Source organism: Bidens hawaiensis, unplaced genomic scaffold (assembly GCF_021521415.1).
Source record: "Bidens hawaiensis isolate Kalapana, Puna unplaced genomic scaffold, B.hawaiensis_p1.1 tig00005502_1, whole genome shotgun sequence".
Classification (NCBI taxonomy): domain Eukaryota; kingdom Viridiplantae; phylum Streptophyta; class Magnoliopsida; order Asterales; family Asteraceae; genus Bidens; species Bidens hawaiensis.
The window spans coordinates 806,948-824,894 of NW_027491354.1; positions in this window are offsets into that span (position 1 = coordinate 806,948).

Sequence of the window (17,947 nt, forward strand, 5' to 3'; positions counted from 1 at the left end):
GCTTCGGAATCTGCTTTTTCTCTTAGTGGCAGGGTAATATCGGTGAGAAGAACAAGACTGAATTCGGAGTCGGTGGAGATGTGCATTTGCTTGAAGGATCACTTGGACTCAATCGATCGTGTTCAACACGTAACCACTCTGGAAGACGAAACACCACTTGATGTTCGAGTGCACGACGAACAAGAAGGCGTTTCTACAAGTAATTCTGATGAATAAGTCGCCACTCAATAATTACGACGAACAAGAAGGCTTTTCTAGAAATAATATGTCACAACTTTATATTTATAAGTTTAATGTTTTGTTAGTTTGTTTTTGAATATTTTAAAACATGTAACCTTTTTTTTTGAACTTCTTAAAGTAAATAAAATGAATTTTATGTTAATTGTTTTTTTTATTTAACATGTTATACAAATACGAATCGTATAACACCGCTCTTGATTATAATTCAGCATTTGACTTGCGTAAGCCAAAAGACTATAATACATAGCAAACTCAACAAATGTAACACGATACAGATTTAAGTTCACCATTACACGATACACGATACAGACTAATCAATTCAAACACGCTGACACTCATAGCATTAAGTTCAATATGTTGTTTACCATTGCTCTGTGGGTGAACAACAAAAGTAGCATGAGCCTCTTCAGAAATCAGAAGAACACAAATCATCACCTACACAAGCAGCGGAAACGAAAAACGAAAAAAAAAATAATATTTTACACTGTAACCGGTTGGAACCGGTTACAGTGTAAGAACCGGTTTAGGAACCGGTCAGAACCGGTTCCACCGGTTCCGGGTCCGAGGGTTGGGGAACCGGTTCGGTTCCCTAACCGGTTCGACCATGGAACCGGTTTAAACAGTGATGTTGACTAATGGAACCGGTTCTGAACCGGTTCCGGTTCCTTTGACCAACCCGATTTGATCACCTATAAATAGGACAAGCGGCTTTGAAAGGAAACAAGTTGAAAGGCAACCAAAGTGTATGTAATATTTTTAATACACAAAGCCTAATAAATCACTAAATTTAACGGGTTGAAAGGAACTTGGTCAAACGGTTGACCTTATCCCATTTTAACCGGTTACCCAACCAGCTATTTTATCCACTTATAATTTTGGCCTTTCTGGTGGTTGTGAATCACGGTCCAAAATACCCGATTGCTAACGTTGACCTTTTTGGTTACAACTTTTTTAGACTTCGGAGGAACTATTACACGGTGTACACGACCTTAGACTATCCTTTATGGTGAGAGGCATCGATGTCCCTTCACAATATCACGTCAGCATCACGTGGGAACTGGGGGCATCGAAGCCCCACCCAATGATGCCCCCATGGGCGAAGCTTCTTTAGGCTCGGGGTGGCCCGGGCCCCTCCTGTTTTTTTGCGCAGTAGTGTAAATTGACTGTTTTTCGTCCGGAAAGTTGTATACGTGGTGTAAGTTTATCCGTTTTTAGTCCAAAATCTGAACCCCTCCCCCCCGGTTTATCGTTTTTTAAAATACATTTTAAGTCCCCCCCGACGAACTCGTCCAAGCTTCGCCACTGGATGCCCCTCTATGGTGAGTAAATTCTAATAATGATTACAAAGAAAGAACGCAACTGCAAACTTTTGCATTGTGATGAAATGTTTGCGAAAGTAGGCTTTAAGCAGGTCCATCAAAGCGAAGCCTTTTTACTCACAACTAAGCCTAATGCCAAACTTTAGTGTAGTACGATAATAGCTGCTCATAATCATGTTGAAGTAAATTATAAGCGAACATCTTACGAACACTCTTAAAATAATATAACTACATGTATTTTTCACAATTTACTTTCCATTAACGTATAACCAGACTCAATTTATGAAGATTACCTTTTGAAGAGGTAGGTCCCAGCAGAGCCCAGTTGGACCCGCAAGACTCACCTTAAACAGGGACGTCTGCGCAGAGACCAACTGGATCCGCAGGACCAACCATGCTCAGAGACGTGACGTCCTTACGCGCAGTACGCAAGCTGGTCCCGCAGGAAATGCCTCCCAATGGTAAAGGACTCCGCCTGTCCCCGCAGCCTCGGATACAAGCCATTAGGGAAGGCCACCCGCGCAGCATGGCTACACGCACAAGGCACTTAGCTCTCAATCTCAGTGTCACCTGAAGGAATGAGCCAAGCCGGGAGCAATCCCGCACAGAGGCGGGAGGGGGAATACTCCCGCCCAAATAAGCCAGTCCGTATACTGAAGGATCTTTTACTGTACCTGACGAGGTATGGGCAAAAGATCTGATCAGAGATGCGACAGCTCACTGACAGCAGCATGGCAGACAGCACGCCTGCTCTGTGTCAGCCGCTACCTATCCACCACTCACAGGCAGGGCACGTGCATAGGTTACAGTTGGTAGCGTGTTGGGCCGGCTAAACCCCTTGGAAACCTACCTTCGGCTATAAATACCACAAATGGTATGATCATCTCATCTTATCATATCTTATCACATTATCATCATAATATACCTGATATCTGCTCTAGCAATCTCTTAATATACTTTTATATTTAAAGAGCAATCTAGTCTGATTCTCACGCCGGAGGGTGGTCACAAGGAGGAACCCCCCCCTTCTCAGTGACGAGCTCACGGTGTCTGTTTTGCAGGCTATCAGAAGAACCATCTTCCAAGGGTCTAACCCCTCGTGGGAAACATCTCTCCAACCCCCAGGTTACCAGTAACTTGCCCGGGGTCCGGTTAGTGTTTCTTCATTGGCGCCATCCGTGCATAAAGCTAGAACTACAATTTTCTCCAGTTTTTTCAAAACTTTATACAAAAGATGGTTAGAGAAATTCCGGTAACCACAACCCCAGCTATTGGGGGGAATACCGGCAACACAGTTTTTACAAACACTACTCCGGCTACCGAAGCCGGAGCAAGTGAAGTAAATTTTACGAACACTACCCCACTTACTAAAGCAGGGGCAAGTGCAGTAAATGACCGCCTACTGGGATCCACCGATACCCAGTTTGAAAAACGAAGACTCCCCCGCCAGACTCTCGACGAAGTCAAGGCATGGGCGGAGGCACGACAAAAGGAATTCCAGGCTGAGTTAAATGAACGCTTGCGTTCCGTGCAACAGGCCGACGAATTCGAATACTGGGAGGATGACTCGGAGGAATCCGACTCCGACGCGAACCCTCGTCATAAAGCAAAAGGGAAGCGTAAAGAAACGGAAACCCAACCGAAAAGGCATTTTGGACAAGCCTTCAAACCAAAAAGCATAGATGGAAGTCCACGAGACTTCTCTAAAACGTTCAGACCAAACGTTACAAATGCAGGAACGTCCAAATTTGCAAGGGACATTGCTGAAGCAATTGCCCCGAAAAGTGCTAAACAAATGCCTAACATAGGCACATATGACGGCCTATGTGACACCCGGTAAATTCCCAACCCCTTAAACTAAGTAATCAACCTAATAATTAGGTGATTGTAAATATTATGCGCGCCATATTAGTCAGCGCGTGCATTTGTTATGTGCGCCCTGCGCGAGCGCGCTATGTTAAGAATCAGCGCGGGCACATTATGTGCGCCCGGCGCGAGAATATGTTAGAATCAGCGCGGACATTTATGTTTGCCCTGCGCGAGCGCGCCATGTTAGTCAGCGCGTGCATGTGTTATGTGCGCCCTGCGCGAGCGCACCATGTTAAGAACCAGCGTGAGCATATGTTATATGCGCCATGCGTGAACGTTTTGGCCTTATGTTTTCATGTAACTTAAACGTTATGTTGTCTATGGGTTGACCATCCCGCATGATGCTAAGGCGGGTGCATCCTACATCGTTTATGCGCGTGCGGAAGGGAACTAACCTACCCGCATGGCGGGAACGTGGAGAGCTAGTTTGTCTGAAGCTCCAGGATGGAATTGACTTCAACATGACTGATCACTATGTTGAAATACCAAAACCACCTGGAGAATCTACAAATGAAACTCAAATGTCCCTAACTGCGACAAGGTTACGCACCTACCCGCAGCAAAGAAATGTTCTACACGCAGGAAGCTATGCGCACCAAGTTATACGCGCAGAACACTTAGTCAAAATGATCAGATTTAAGGAAATTGTCCCCGCCCAAAAGAGGGCGGTTGCGTGTTTCAGAAAACTTCTACTTTTTACTGTACACTGTCTAAAGCACTGAAAAAGCAAACTGTAAAAGTCAACTGCCAGCCACCCACTCTCACCAACCACAGCCCTGCATGTCCTGTCCATATCAAATCAGAATCTTTAATCTACTTTTCTACTCTTTTTAATAAATAATAATAATTTCCATACCTTATCATCATTTCAAAAGATTACAATTCCCTAAAGCAAGGGATTATGTTCCCTTGAGTTTGCCTATAAATTTGTAGCCTAAATTATCACCCAAAACACACTTCAAAGAACTACAAACTTGCACTAATCTTTTCCCAAGCATCCATTGTTTCCAGCTCCGATCCTGTTACTAGGTAAGCCGAGATTATAACCTTGAGATCTACTTTCCAACCCTTATATCTTGATCTTAATATATATATTTGTTATTTAATCGTATTCTAGACCTTCGATTCCGAGGCCAACACCAAGAAAACCCGAATCTCGATTAATCCCTTAACAAGAACCACAGGTGAGTCTCACAGCCCCATTTTCACTGTTTTCACTATTTTAAACTGTTTTCGGGGCGAGGGACACGTACTTAAATAATGTTTTATCATGGTATACTTACAAGCTAAGCAAACGATTACGTGTTTAAGTTATGTTTCATGATGAGCAATGCGAACAGTTATCTATGGTTTTTCGATAATAGTGCACCAGATTCGAGTAAGTGATCACTTTACCATTGGAACTCTAAGGGTAGGGACTGCTGGTTTGATCCGCCCACTCGTAGGGGTCGCACCTCTTACACAGACGAGTGCCTAGCATGTCACGGGGCAGTACTATGGGATTAAGCCCGCTCGTAGAGGTCGCTCCTCTTACGCAGACGAGCGCCTTGTTTTCCGGCACAACGTCCGCGCGTAACCCGCGGGACGGTATTACAGCATATATTCGCTCGTAGTGGCAGCGCCACTTACACAGACGAGCACAGTTTTCCAGAAGTGTCCGCGCGTAACCCGCGGGACGGTATTACGTTATTTTAGCTCGTAGTGGCAGCGCCACTTACACAGACGAGCACAGTTCCCAGAAATGTTCGCGCGTAACCCGCGGAACGATTTTATCAGAATATGTTGATAGAACTATGTTTTACCAAGCATGTGTTTTAATGATGCTAACAGAATTATGTTTCAGAATGATTATGATGCAATACGATTTATCAAGTTACTAAAACTTGTGAACTCACTCAGTTTATACTGATTCAAATGTTTTTACGTGTCTTTCAGGAGATAACTAGGTAGCGCATGGAGTCACACTTAGAGCACCACACGCTGAACATCTAAAACAAGCTTTTTGGAAGATTTTGGTTTTATCCCCTCGATGCGCACGGTTACCCGCCGCGCAAGGGGATATGGCGAGGAAATCTTCAGTTTTATACTTGGATGTTTTTTTTTGTAATCTTAATCAATGTAATGTATTTGTATTAAACATTTCATGCGCAATGAAAATCTTTGAATGTTTTGCAATGGCCCGTGCTTAAGTATCAATCCCCACTCGTGCGCGCCCGGCTGTTTCCGCCGCTCAGGGCCGGGTGTGACAGATTGGTATCAGAGCCAGGTTATAGCGAACTAGGAAAAGAAGTTTTTAACCTAGACTATAACCTTTGGGGAATCGCATGAAATATTTTTCAAAGAATATTTTCAAAAGAAAAATCACACACGCACTTAGGAACACGGGTCACAGTGTCTAGAGATAAGAACATTATGTGCTCTGAGTACATGCGCTAAGTTTGTTGTATTTTCTTTTTTTATGAAAAGAATGCCTCCAACCAGAGCCAAGGGAATTACCATGACACCCGAGGAGCTCGCAGAAATAATCGCGCAGGCGATTGCAACGCATGAGGCCAGCAAGGCCGAATCTAGTCAGGGTCGCCAAGAGAACGAGACCCCAGAACCCGAATCAGGAGCCTTGGACAAAGGTTGCTCCTATAAAACATTCATGGCCTGTAGGCCTTGGCCGTTCAAAGGCACCGAAGGAGCCATTGGGCTCTACAATTGGATTGACAAGATGGAGACAGTTCTCTCCATCAGCGGATGTAGTGAAAACCAGAAGGTCCTTTACGCGACCTGCATGTTCCAAGAAGCAGCTTCATCTTGGTGGAAGCTCCAAGTAAAGACTTTGGGGCGAGAAGTTGCTCTTCACAAGACCTGGGAAGAATTGAAAGAAATGATGATGAGAAAGTTCTGCTCTCGCGCAGAAATTCAGAGCTTGCAACAAGAATTCTGGAACCACACCATGGTAGGAACGGACATCGATGCCTACACCAATCGTTTCAACGAGCTTTGCCAGCTGGTGCCAGACATGGCAAACACAGAAGAAAAGAAAATCGAGAGGTACATCTTTGGGTTACCACCTGTCGTTAGAGTCCCGCTCAACGCCGCCGCACCTCCGACCTTTGACGAGGCGGTTGCGCGAGCCATCACCCTTACAAGGGATACGGTTCGTGCGGGTATGTTGACTGCTCGCTTGAACGAGCAGCGAACCTCTGACTCCAAGAGGAAATGGAACTCCCACCGAGGATCAGACTTCAAGCAGCCACCGCCCAAGAAGCAGGAAAGCACAAGGGTTTACGCGATTCAAGCCGCGGAACCATCAAGGAAAGGATACAGCGGGCCTTACCCATGGTGCAACAAATGCAAGTATCACCACGAAGGCGAATGCGCGAACGTCACGTGCGCCAAATGTGGCAGACCAGGACACAAGACGGTGAATTGCCGTGCTAAAGAAGCTGGAGCCAATGACAACTGCTACGCATGTGGGAAGCCTGGACACTTCAGTCGGGATTGCCCACAGAAAGGAAACCAAGCTCGCGGGAGAGCTTTTGTGATCGGCGCGGGTGAGGCAAAGGAAGAGCCGAATGTGGTAACCGGTACGTTTTTGCTTAACGGTCATTATGCATCTGTCTTATTTGATACTGGCGCTGACCTAAGTTTTATATCCCATGAGTTTAAAAACTCCCTGGGCTTAGCGACCAGTAGGCTAGACAAACCTTATACTATAGAACTAGCCAATGGTAGGCAGTTATGCGCGAATGAAAGGACTGAGCAATGTGTGTTAGTCATGGGAGGTCATGAGTTCAATATAAACTTATTGTCAATAGATTTGGGAAGTTTCGATATTGTCGTAGGTATGGATTGGTTGGTCGAAAATCTCGCGGAGATTGTTTGTCATGAGAAGCAGGTTCGGATTCCACTGTTGAACGGAGAAACTTTGATGATTCAAGGGGAAAGAAGGGGAGTTGCGACAAAACTGATCTCATGCCTAAAGGCGCGTAAGTGCCTAAGGAAAGGGTGCTACGCCTTCCTGGCGCATGTAGTAGAGAAAGGAGATGAGCGAAGAATTGAAGACTTACCAGTAGTGCGCGAATTTCCAGAAGTTTTTCCTGAAGATCTGCCCGGATTGCCGCCGCCGCGACAAGTCGAGTTTCGTATTGATTTGGTCCCAGGAGCTGCGCCAGTAGCTCGAGCGCCTTATCGCTTAGCTCCATCTGAGATGCAAGAGCTATCCAATCAGTTACAGGAACTATTGGATAAGGGTTTCATACGCCCAAGCTTTTCACCTTGGGGAGCTCCAGTACTGTTTGTAAAGAAGAAGGATGGTTCGTTCCGGATGTGTATTGACTACAGGGAGCTGAACAAGCTGACAGTCAAAAATCGGTACCCCTTACCGAGGATTGACGACTTATTTGACCAGTTGCAGGGATCCAGTTATTATTCGAAGATAGATCTACGGTCAGGATACCACCAACTTAGGGTCCATGAGGAAGACGCACCAAAGACAGCCTTCCGAACCAGATATGGCCATTATGAGTTCTTAGTGATGCCTTTCGGGCTAACTAATGCGCCAGCTATATTCATGGATCTGATGAACCGTGTGTGCAAACCATACTTGGACAAGTTTGTGATTGTGTTTATAGATGATATTTTGATTTACTCTCGAACCAAGGCCGAGCATGAGCAACACCTGAGAATGATTTTAGAATTGTTAAGGAAAGAAAAGTTGTATGCAAAGTTTTCCAAGTGCGAGTTTTGGCTTAGAGAGGTTCACTTTCTCGGTCACGTTGTAAACGAGAAAGGAATACACGTCGATCCTTCTAAGGTTAAAGCCATCGAAAACTGGGAAGCGCCAAAAACCCCAACTGAGGTGAGGCAATTCCTTGGACTAGCTGGCTACTATCGACGCTTCATTGAGAACTTCTCCAAGATAGCTCTACCTCTGACCGCGCTAACTCAGAAAGACAAGGCGTTTATTTGGGGCAAGAATCAGGAAGCGGCATTTCAAATGTTGAAACAGAAGTTATGTAGTGCGCCAATCTTATCCCTGCCCGAGGGGACAGATGACATCGTTGTTTACTGCGACGCTTCACACCAGGGACTCGGATGTGTCCTTATGCAGCGAGACAAAGTTATAGCGTATGCCTCGCGCCAACTTAAGACCAATGAGAAGAACTACACAACGCATGATTTAGAACTTGGAGCTGTTGTCTTCGCGCTAAAGATTTGGCGCCATTACCTCTACGGTACGAAATGTGTAATCTTTACGGATCATAAGAGCCTCCAACATATATTCGATCAGAAGGAATTAAACATGAGGCAACGAAGATGGGTTGAATTGTTGAATGATTATGATTGCGAGATCAAGTATCATCCGGGGAAAGCGAATGTGGTAGCAGACGCGCTAAGCAGAAAGGAGCGAATAAAAACGCTACGAGTCAAGGCTCTAAGGTTGACCATTCACGCAGATCTCTCTACCCGCATCCGAGACGCTCAGCAAGAAGCCTTGAAACCAGAGTTTGTTAAAAACGAATGCCTTGGGGGTATGATTAAGAATTTGGAACTAAAAGGGAACAACACTCGATATTTTGCCAACCGCATATGGGTCCCTCTCAAGGGAGGATTGCGCGAGCAGGTATTAAACGAAGCTCACAAGACGCGATATTCCGTACATCCTGGCGCAGACAAGATGTACCAAGATGTTAAAACGCTGTATTGGTGGCCCAATCTTAAAGGCGCCATCGCGATGTATGTCAGTAAGTGCCTGACGTGTTCAAAAGTAAAGGCTGAATACCAGAAACCATCGGGGTTGCTTCAGCAGCCAGAAATTCCCATGTGGAAGTGGGAACAAATCTCTATGGACTTCATCACCAAACTACCAAGGACACCTGGGGGTTATGACACGATATGGGTTATTGTAGATCGGCTAACTAAGTCAGCACACTTCCTGCCGATTAAAGAAACTGATAAAATGGAAAGGTTAGCCCGACTATATATTCGAGAAGTAGTTTCAAAACATGGAGTCCCAGTGTCCATCATTTCTGATAGAGATAGTCGGTTCACCTCAAGGTTTTGGAGATCATTACAAGAGGGGTTAGGTACTCGACTGGACATGAGTACGGCTTATCACCCCCAAACGGATGGACAAAGCGAACGAACGATCCAGACATTGGAAGATATGCTGCGCGCGTGCGCGATCGATTTTGGAGGTAGTTGGGATACCCACCTCCCGTTGGTTGAATTTTCTTACAATAACAGTTATCACACAAGCATTAAGGCTGCGCCGTTCGAAGCTTTATATGGGCGCAAGTGTAGATCCCCACTGTGTTGGGCTGAAGTGGGCGACAAGCAAATGACTGGTCCAGAAGTGATCCAAGAAACAACAGACAAGATTTTTCAGATAAGGGATCGCCTTAAGGCAGCACGCGACAGACAGAAAAGTTATGCTGATATGAGAAGGAAACCGTTGGAGTTTCAAGTAGGGGATAAAGTACTTTTGAAAGTCTCTCCATGGAAGGGAGTCCCCCGTTTCGGTAAGCGAGGAAAGCTAAATCCGCGCTACATTGGACCATTTGAGATCCTGGAGAGGATCGGTCCAGTTGCTTATAAACTCCGTCTACCCGCCGAACTCAGTGGAGTTCATGATACGTTTCATGTATCCAACCTCAAGAAATGTTTATCTGACGAAACGTTGATTTTACCGGTGGAAGAAATTCATATTGACAAACAGCTGCACTTCGTAGAAGAGCCTATAGCAGTAACCGATTGGAAAGAACAAAGGTTGCGCAGAAGCAGAATCAAGTTGGTAAAAGTTCAATGGAACTCAAGGCGTGGGCCTGAATTCACTTGGGAAAGAGAAGATCAGATGCGCATAAAATACCCACACCTCTTTCAGAATATGGCTTCTGCCAGCAACGTCTCCTAAATTTCGGGACGAAATTCGTTTAACGAGGGGAGAATGTGACACCCGGTAAATTCCCAACCCCTTAAACTAAGTAATCAACCTAATAATTAGGTGATTGTAAATATTATGCGCGCCATATTAGTCAGCGCGTGCATTTGTTATGTGCGCCCTGCGCGAGCGCGCTATGTTAAGAATCAGCGCGGGCACATTATGTGCGCCCGGCGCGAGAATATGTTAGAATCAGCGCGGACATTTATGTTTGCCCTGCGCGAGCGCGCCATGTTAGTCAGCGCGTGCGTGTGTTATGTGCGCCCTGCGCGAGCGCACCATGTTAAGAACCAGCGTGAGCATATGTTATATGCGCCATGCGTGAACGTTTTGGCCTTATGTTTTCATGTAACTTAAACGTTATGTTGTCTATGGGTTGACCATCCCGCATGATGCTAAGGCGGGTGCATCCTACATCGTTTATGCGCGTGCGGAAGGGAACTAACCTACCCGCATGGCGGGAACGTGGAGAGCTAGTTTGTCTGAAGCTCCAGGATGGAATTGACTTCAACATGACTGATCACTATGTTGAAATACCAAAACCACCTGGAGAATCTACAAATGAAACTCAAATGTCCCTAACTGCGACAAGGTTACGCACCTACCCGCAGCAAAGAAATGTTCTACACGCAGGAAGCTATGCGCACCAAGTTATACGCGCAGAACACTTAGTCAAAATGATCAGATTTAAGGAAATTGTCCCCGCCCAAAAGAGGGCGGTTGCGTGTTTCAGAAAACTTCTACTTTTTACTGTACACTGTCTAAAGCACTGAAAAAGCAAACTGTAAAAGTCAACTGCCAGCCACCCACTCTCACCAACCACAGCCCTGCATGTCCTGTCCATATCAAATCAGAATCTTTAATCTACTTTTCTACTCTTTTTAATAAATAATAATAATTTCCATACCTTATCATCATTTCAAAAGATTACAATTCCCTAAAGCAAGGGATTATGTTCCCTTGAGTTTGCCTATAAATTTGTAGCCTAAATTATCACCCAAAACACACTTCAAAGAACTACAAACTTGCACTAATCTTTTCCCAAGCATCCATTGTTTCCAGCTCCGATCCTGTTACTAGGTAAGCCGAGATTATAACCTTGAGATCTACTTTCCAACCCTTATATCTTGATCTTAATATATATATTTGTTATTTAATCGTATTCTAGACCTTCGATTCCGAGGCCAACACCAAGAAAACCCGAATCTCAATTAATCCCTTAACAAGAACCACAGGTGAGTCTCACAGCCCCATTTTCACTGTTTTCACTATTTTAAACTGTTTTCGGGGCGAGGGACACGTACTTAAATAATGTTTTATCATGGTATACTTACAAGCTAAGCAAACGATTACGTGTTTAAGTTATGTTTCATGATGAGCAATGCGAACAGTTATCTATGGTTTTTCGATAATAGTGCACCAGATTCGAGTAAGTGATCACTTTACCATTGGAACTCTAAGGGTAGGGACTGCTGGTTTGATCCGCCCACTCGTAGGGGTCGCACCTCTTACACAGACGAGTGCCTAGCATGTCACGGGGCAGTACTATGGGATTAAGCCCGCTCGTAGAGGTCGCTCCTCTTACGCAGACGAGCGCCTTGTTTTCCGGCACAACGTCCGCGCGTAACCCGCGGGACGGTATTACAGCATATATTCGCTCGTAGTGGCAGCGCCACTTACACAGACGAGCACAGTTTTCCAGAAGTGTCCGCGCGTAACCCGCGGGACGGTATTACGTTATTTTAGCTCGTAGTGGCAGCGCCACTTACACAGACGAGCACAGTTCCCAGAAATGTTCGCGCGTAACCCGCGGAACGATTTTATCAGAATATGTTGATAGAACTATGTTTTACCAAGCATGTGTTTTAATGATGCTAACAGAATTATGTTTCAGAATGATTATGATGCAATACGATTTATCAAGTTACTAAAACTTGTGAACTCACTCAGTTTATACTGATTCAAATGTTTTTACGTGTCTTTCAGGAGATAACTAGGTAGCGCATGGAGTCACACTTAGAGCACCACACGCTGAACATCTAAAACAAGCTTTTTGGAAGATTTTGGTTTTATCCCCTCGATGCGCACGGTTACCCGCCGCGCAAGGGGATATGGCGAGGAAATCTTCAGTTTTATACTTGGATGTTTTTTTTTGTAATCTTAATCAATGTAATGTATTTGTATTAAACATTTCATGCGCAATGAAAATCTTTGAATGTTTTGCAATGGCCCGTGCTTAAGTATCAATCCCCACTCGTGCGCGCCCGGCTGTTTCCGCCGCTCAGGGCCGGGTGTGACAGCCTATCTGATCCAGACGATCATTTGAACAGGTTCATAGCGGGGGCAACCGTTAGCAATTGGACGGAACCCACGTGGTGTTACATGTTCCAAATGACGCTGGTGGGGGCTGCTAGGGCTTGGTTTGATCGTTTACCGGTTAACCACATTTACGACTGGGCAGACTTCCAGCAGAAGTTTAGCCAACACTTCAGCCAGCAGCGAAAGTATACCGAGGAGCAATGGACAATCCTCAAATGCACACGGGAAGAAGATGAATCTCTGCCAAACTTCATCACTCGCTTCAACTCAAAGAAGTTAAGTTTGGGCAATATCAGCGAGGATCTTGTTCGCGCAGCCTTCATCCAGGGCGCGCAAGACCCAGAGCTTATCCGCACCCTAACGGGTAAAGATGGAATGCCATCCACATGGGATGGCATCATGACAGCAGCCAAACGCTATGCGGAAACGGAGAAGCAACTGGGTAGAGACCTTCCGCAGAACACAAACCTTTACACCCAGAGGACGAGAGAGGACAACGTCCTCACCGCCCGATTGAACAAAAAACGGAAGCAAGGCATTTGGCAGTCAAGGGTAAACTTTGACACCTCATCCGGCTTACAGCACCGATTGGGTGAAAGGGATAATGTAAAGCCACACCGGAACTCCAGATGGACGCCACTTACCAAAAGCGTCACTGACATATTTGCTACTGAGGAGCTCCCATGGCCAAAGCCTCCAGTAATCCGGCATCGTCACGATGCTGATCGGAGCAAGTACTGTGACTATCACAGAACAAAAGGCCACAACACTGAAGAATGCATAGACGTAAAAGACATGGTCGAAACATTCGTCAGAGATGGGACGCTCGCGCACCTCGTGGCGAAATAAAAGCTAGGCAGGCGAGTGCGTATAGAACCCCAGCTGGGGAAAACACGAACCAATTCCAGCTTCAAAATCGAGACTACATGCTGCGTAAAGAACGAGATCCCGAACCAGGTGCGTATCGGCTCGATGGCACTCCCATCCCAACATGGAAGGGAGTTCAATTACACAGTTTGCATGTAATCAATTCCAATTTGTAAAGAGAAGGCCAAGAGCCACTTCTAATGGAAATGATTCTCTTTAAGAATATCGAAGCTGATGATTTTACATTTATACTTTTCTGGACACTAATATGCCGGTTTTCACCGCATAATTACGTGAAGTCATTGCATGGGAAGGCGGTCCTACCCGCACGAACCCAATAACGTGACAAACCTTCACGCAGGTCAGTTGAAGGGGAAAAAGTTCAGCACCCAAAAATGAAAGTGCCGGTCTATCCGCATGAATCATTAAGGAAACTGAATAATAACCTATCGACAACCGCGCGTCGAACGGTTCAAAACAAAATTCTTAAAAAGATGAGAAAAACCTACACGCAGGTCAGATAAGGGTAAAGTTCTGCCATCCTACTAAGTGCAAGTGACGGTTCTACCCGCACAATCACGAAAGAGGAAGCAAAACTTCACCTATTATCAACCACGTTCAAAGGTTAACTTATCCTCAAAAGATGAGAAAAACCTACACGCAGGTCAGATAAGGGTAAAGTTCTGCCATCCTACTAAGTGCAAGTGACGGTTCTACCCGCACAATCACGAAAGAGGAAGCAAAACTTCACACCTATTATCAACCACGTTCAAAGGTTAACTTATCCTCAAAAGATGAGAAACCTACACGCAGGTCAGATAAGGGTAAAGTTCTGCCATCCTACTAAGTGCAAGTGACGGTTCTACCCGCACAATCACGAAAGAGGAAGCAAAACTTCACACCTATTATCAACCACGTTCAAAGGTTAACTTATCCTAAGAAAGTAAGAAAAACCAGCACGCAGGTTAGATAAAAGTTAAAGTTTAGCCATCCTACCAAGTGCAAGTGACGGTTCTACCCGCACAATCACGAAAGAGGAAGCGAAACTTTAACCCACTATCAACCACGTTCAAAGGTTCTTATTCTGAACACTTGGAAAATTGCTAATTTAAACATGCAAGTCATAAGTTTATAAAGCAAGGAACCCAAAGAAGGAAATAACAGTCTTATACGCAAAAAGATTAATATTTCAATGATGTATTACAACAGTGGCCGGGTAACTACCCGCCTAAAAGAAATCTATACAAAGCTAAGTCTATCCAAGCGGTGGGAAGAGATCTTCAGGATCAGGCTTCAGGGCCACCTCCGCTTGGACCAGCACCGTCTGAGCGTGGCTGCCCAAGGAAAGCCTTAAGGATGTTTAGCCCATCATCAGCAGCAGCAGCCTCATTCACCTTCTCCACCACTGGATGCGGGAAGGCAGCGTACTGGTTCACAGCCTGGTCATAAGCAGCTTCAGTATTAACATTGAATAAAGGGAAGTTGGAGGGCGGAAAGCCTCTCTCAGCAAACCCCAAACCAAGCAGGAAGCCAGTCTTCTCCCCATCCTCATGAGAAGCGTTGAGGGCTGCGCTCATCGCATCGTCATAAGAGGTCTCTGAAAGGACCCGACGCGCAACCTACAAAAGAATACAAGTTAGAACATTTTCTAATTACGAGCGGAAAGCGTAAAGAAAAAGATAAAGATACCTGAGGCAACGCTTCTCGAAGCAGCCATTGGAGGGTAGCTTGACTTTCTTTGTAAGCACGTTCGGCTCCGTTTTTATCAAGGTTGGCAAGTTGAACTTCCTTGGCGGCAGCCTCTTCGACGCTTTTGAGTTTCCTTTCAGTGCGGTCAAGCACCCCCCTCTGGTCAAGGATCTCCTGCAGCTTCTTGGCATCTTCCATTGCCAAGGCATCATGAGCATGCTGAAGAGCCTTTAATTTGCATTTAAGCTGCTCATTCTCTTCGCGAAGCGGCTCAACAACAGCTTCAGCCTTGGCAGCCCTCTCAGTTGAGTTTCGCGCAGTCTCCTTGGCCAGCCGAAGCTGTTCATTCACAGCTTGGGCAGCCTTGGAGCGGGCCTCGAGTCGCGCCTGGACTTCAACCTCGAGGGCCTTGAATGCCTTCTCCTTCTCGGCTGCGGCAGCGGCCAACTGCCGGTTCTCCTCCCGAAGAGCCCGCGCTTCAGATACATCTTTGGCGCGAGCTGCTTTTAACTTGTCGTTTTCACGACAAAGCAGCTCGACGCGGGGCTGCGTCCGGGCCTGGAGAACCCGAAGCTCATTGGTTAGCCTACCCTCTTGGTAGCTAGCCATGGCTTCCCCCAACGCACCATGAGGAGCAGCGTGGCGAGCCCAGTCCACGCACTCCACAGGGGTACGAAGGGTTGTTCCTCGGCGTATGTTCCATCTTGGAACATACACTTCATTGGAATCCGACACTGCAAAAGAAACAAAGGCAGTTAGGAAAAGATGATAAAAATATATAAGGGAAAAAGAACCCTACGTACCTGTAGGGTCAATAACAGGCCGATAGCCGCCAAACCCATCACCTGAACCTAAAGGAAATCCATCCAACAGGTCAGGCAGACGGGAAGGTGGCATAGATCGGCGGGAAGCCTGGCGCATACCTGATGGTCCGGCCGTCGGTGCCGGTGGCGCAGGTATAGTGGCAGCCGCTGTGGTAGCCATGTTTGGCGCCACCTCCTCAGCAACAGTAACCGCCGGTTCCGTGAAAGATGCTGTAAAAATTGCACTCACGGCCGGCGGAGACACCTTCTCAGCTGGAACAGCCTCAGGAAGGCTGGAACCAGCGGAAGCAGGCGTAGACGCCTGGGTCGACGCCTCGGGAAGGCTGACCGAGCCTACCGTCATTGGCGGGAGAATACTTGCTCCAACTCCACCCTGGAATGCGTCAACATCCACACCTGCACAAGCAAAAGTGTTAGAAAAATTTATTTGAAACAACAAATTTAGACAAGAATTATGGGGGTACTCACGGGGTTTCTTGAGCTTGAACGCACGGACGAGCGGGGGCGAACCCGATGGAGCCGGCCTCTTGACACCGGTAACCGTCGTCGTCGCTGCCTCCCCGGAGGTAACACCTGCAGCCTCCGGAGCGGTGGTCTCCTCACCACCGGGCTTCCCCGCCACCTCTGCATTATCTGACTCCGAGTCAGATAGGACTACCGGGTCGGCCGTAGAGGCCACCTTCTCCTTGCCCTTCCCGACGGCAGCCTTTTTCTTCCGCACCAGTGGAGGACCTTCTGCGGATTCCTCAGAAGAAGAAATGTCAACAACTCCAGCAGCAGGCACAGCATTGAGGGGTTCAGGGTAGAAGATAGGCTTACCTGGCCGTCGGTGGCTCAGGATCTCTTGGCCCGGCGGGTAAACCTCCACGAACCGACCCGCGGTCTGCTCTAAGATGGGCAACTCGTTCTCATCCAGAGCACGAGTACCCATCCGCGCGGGACCATCTTCCTCCCGCGGATTCAGGAGCGACTGAAGATCGTTCCCCTCTGAAATCAACAAGAAAGTTAGTAAAAATCGAAGTCAGCAAAATGAAACAAGACGTACCATAAGGGACAGAGTTCGAACCATATTCAAGGACGATCGGAACCTTATCCGCATTCGCCGCCTTCCACACCCGGCTCATCCCCAACATCACCATCGCCGACTCCGGAAAACGGAAAACCGGGGACTGGACCCGGGAAATCTTCGAGAACCATTCCGCCTCCTCGTAGTTGAGGGCGGGAAGGTTCGGAAGCGCCTGGCCATTCTTGAACTTCATGGCGATGGGGATAGCGCGAGCGGATATGAAGAAGAACTCTCTTCTCCATGAGCGAAGACTCCGCTCGGTGGTACAAATCTTTAAACCCTTGATACGGGTTGTAAGAGTGTACCACCCTTGGATGCACCTCCATGTATAGAAGGTCATCAGGCGATCAACGAGGGGCTCAAGGCCCAGTATCCGGCACACCCACTCAAAGTGCCGGACCTTGGCAATGGCCATGGGGTGCACCTCTGTCAGGTGCACACCGTGCCTCTCTAGGACACGGTACACAAACTTTGTCAACGGAAACCTAAGGTTCCCGTAGACAAAGAATGCAGCATAAACCCCGATCTTGCCACTAGGGGCATCGTACACAGTATGGTGGGGTTCAGGAAACTCAGGCTCGAGAGACTCGAGCATGAACTTCCTGATGATATACTGGTACAGATCGACAGGAAGAGAGCACTGGCATTCGCCAGCAGTCTTCTGGTCATCAGCATCATGAGAAGACATGGTGGAAGAAAGACGAAAAGAGATTTCAGGGTAATGCTTTACTGAACAGAAAAATTTGCCGGAAATTACTTGAGAAGAAGAGATGAAAGTGGAAAGTGTGAATTGCAAATAACCCTCTCCCCCTTTATATAG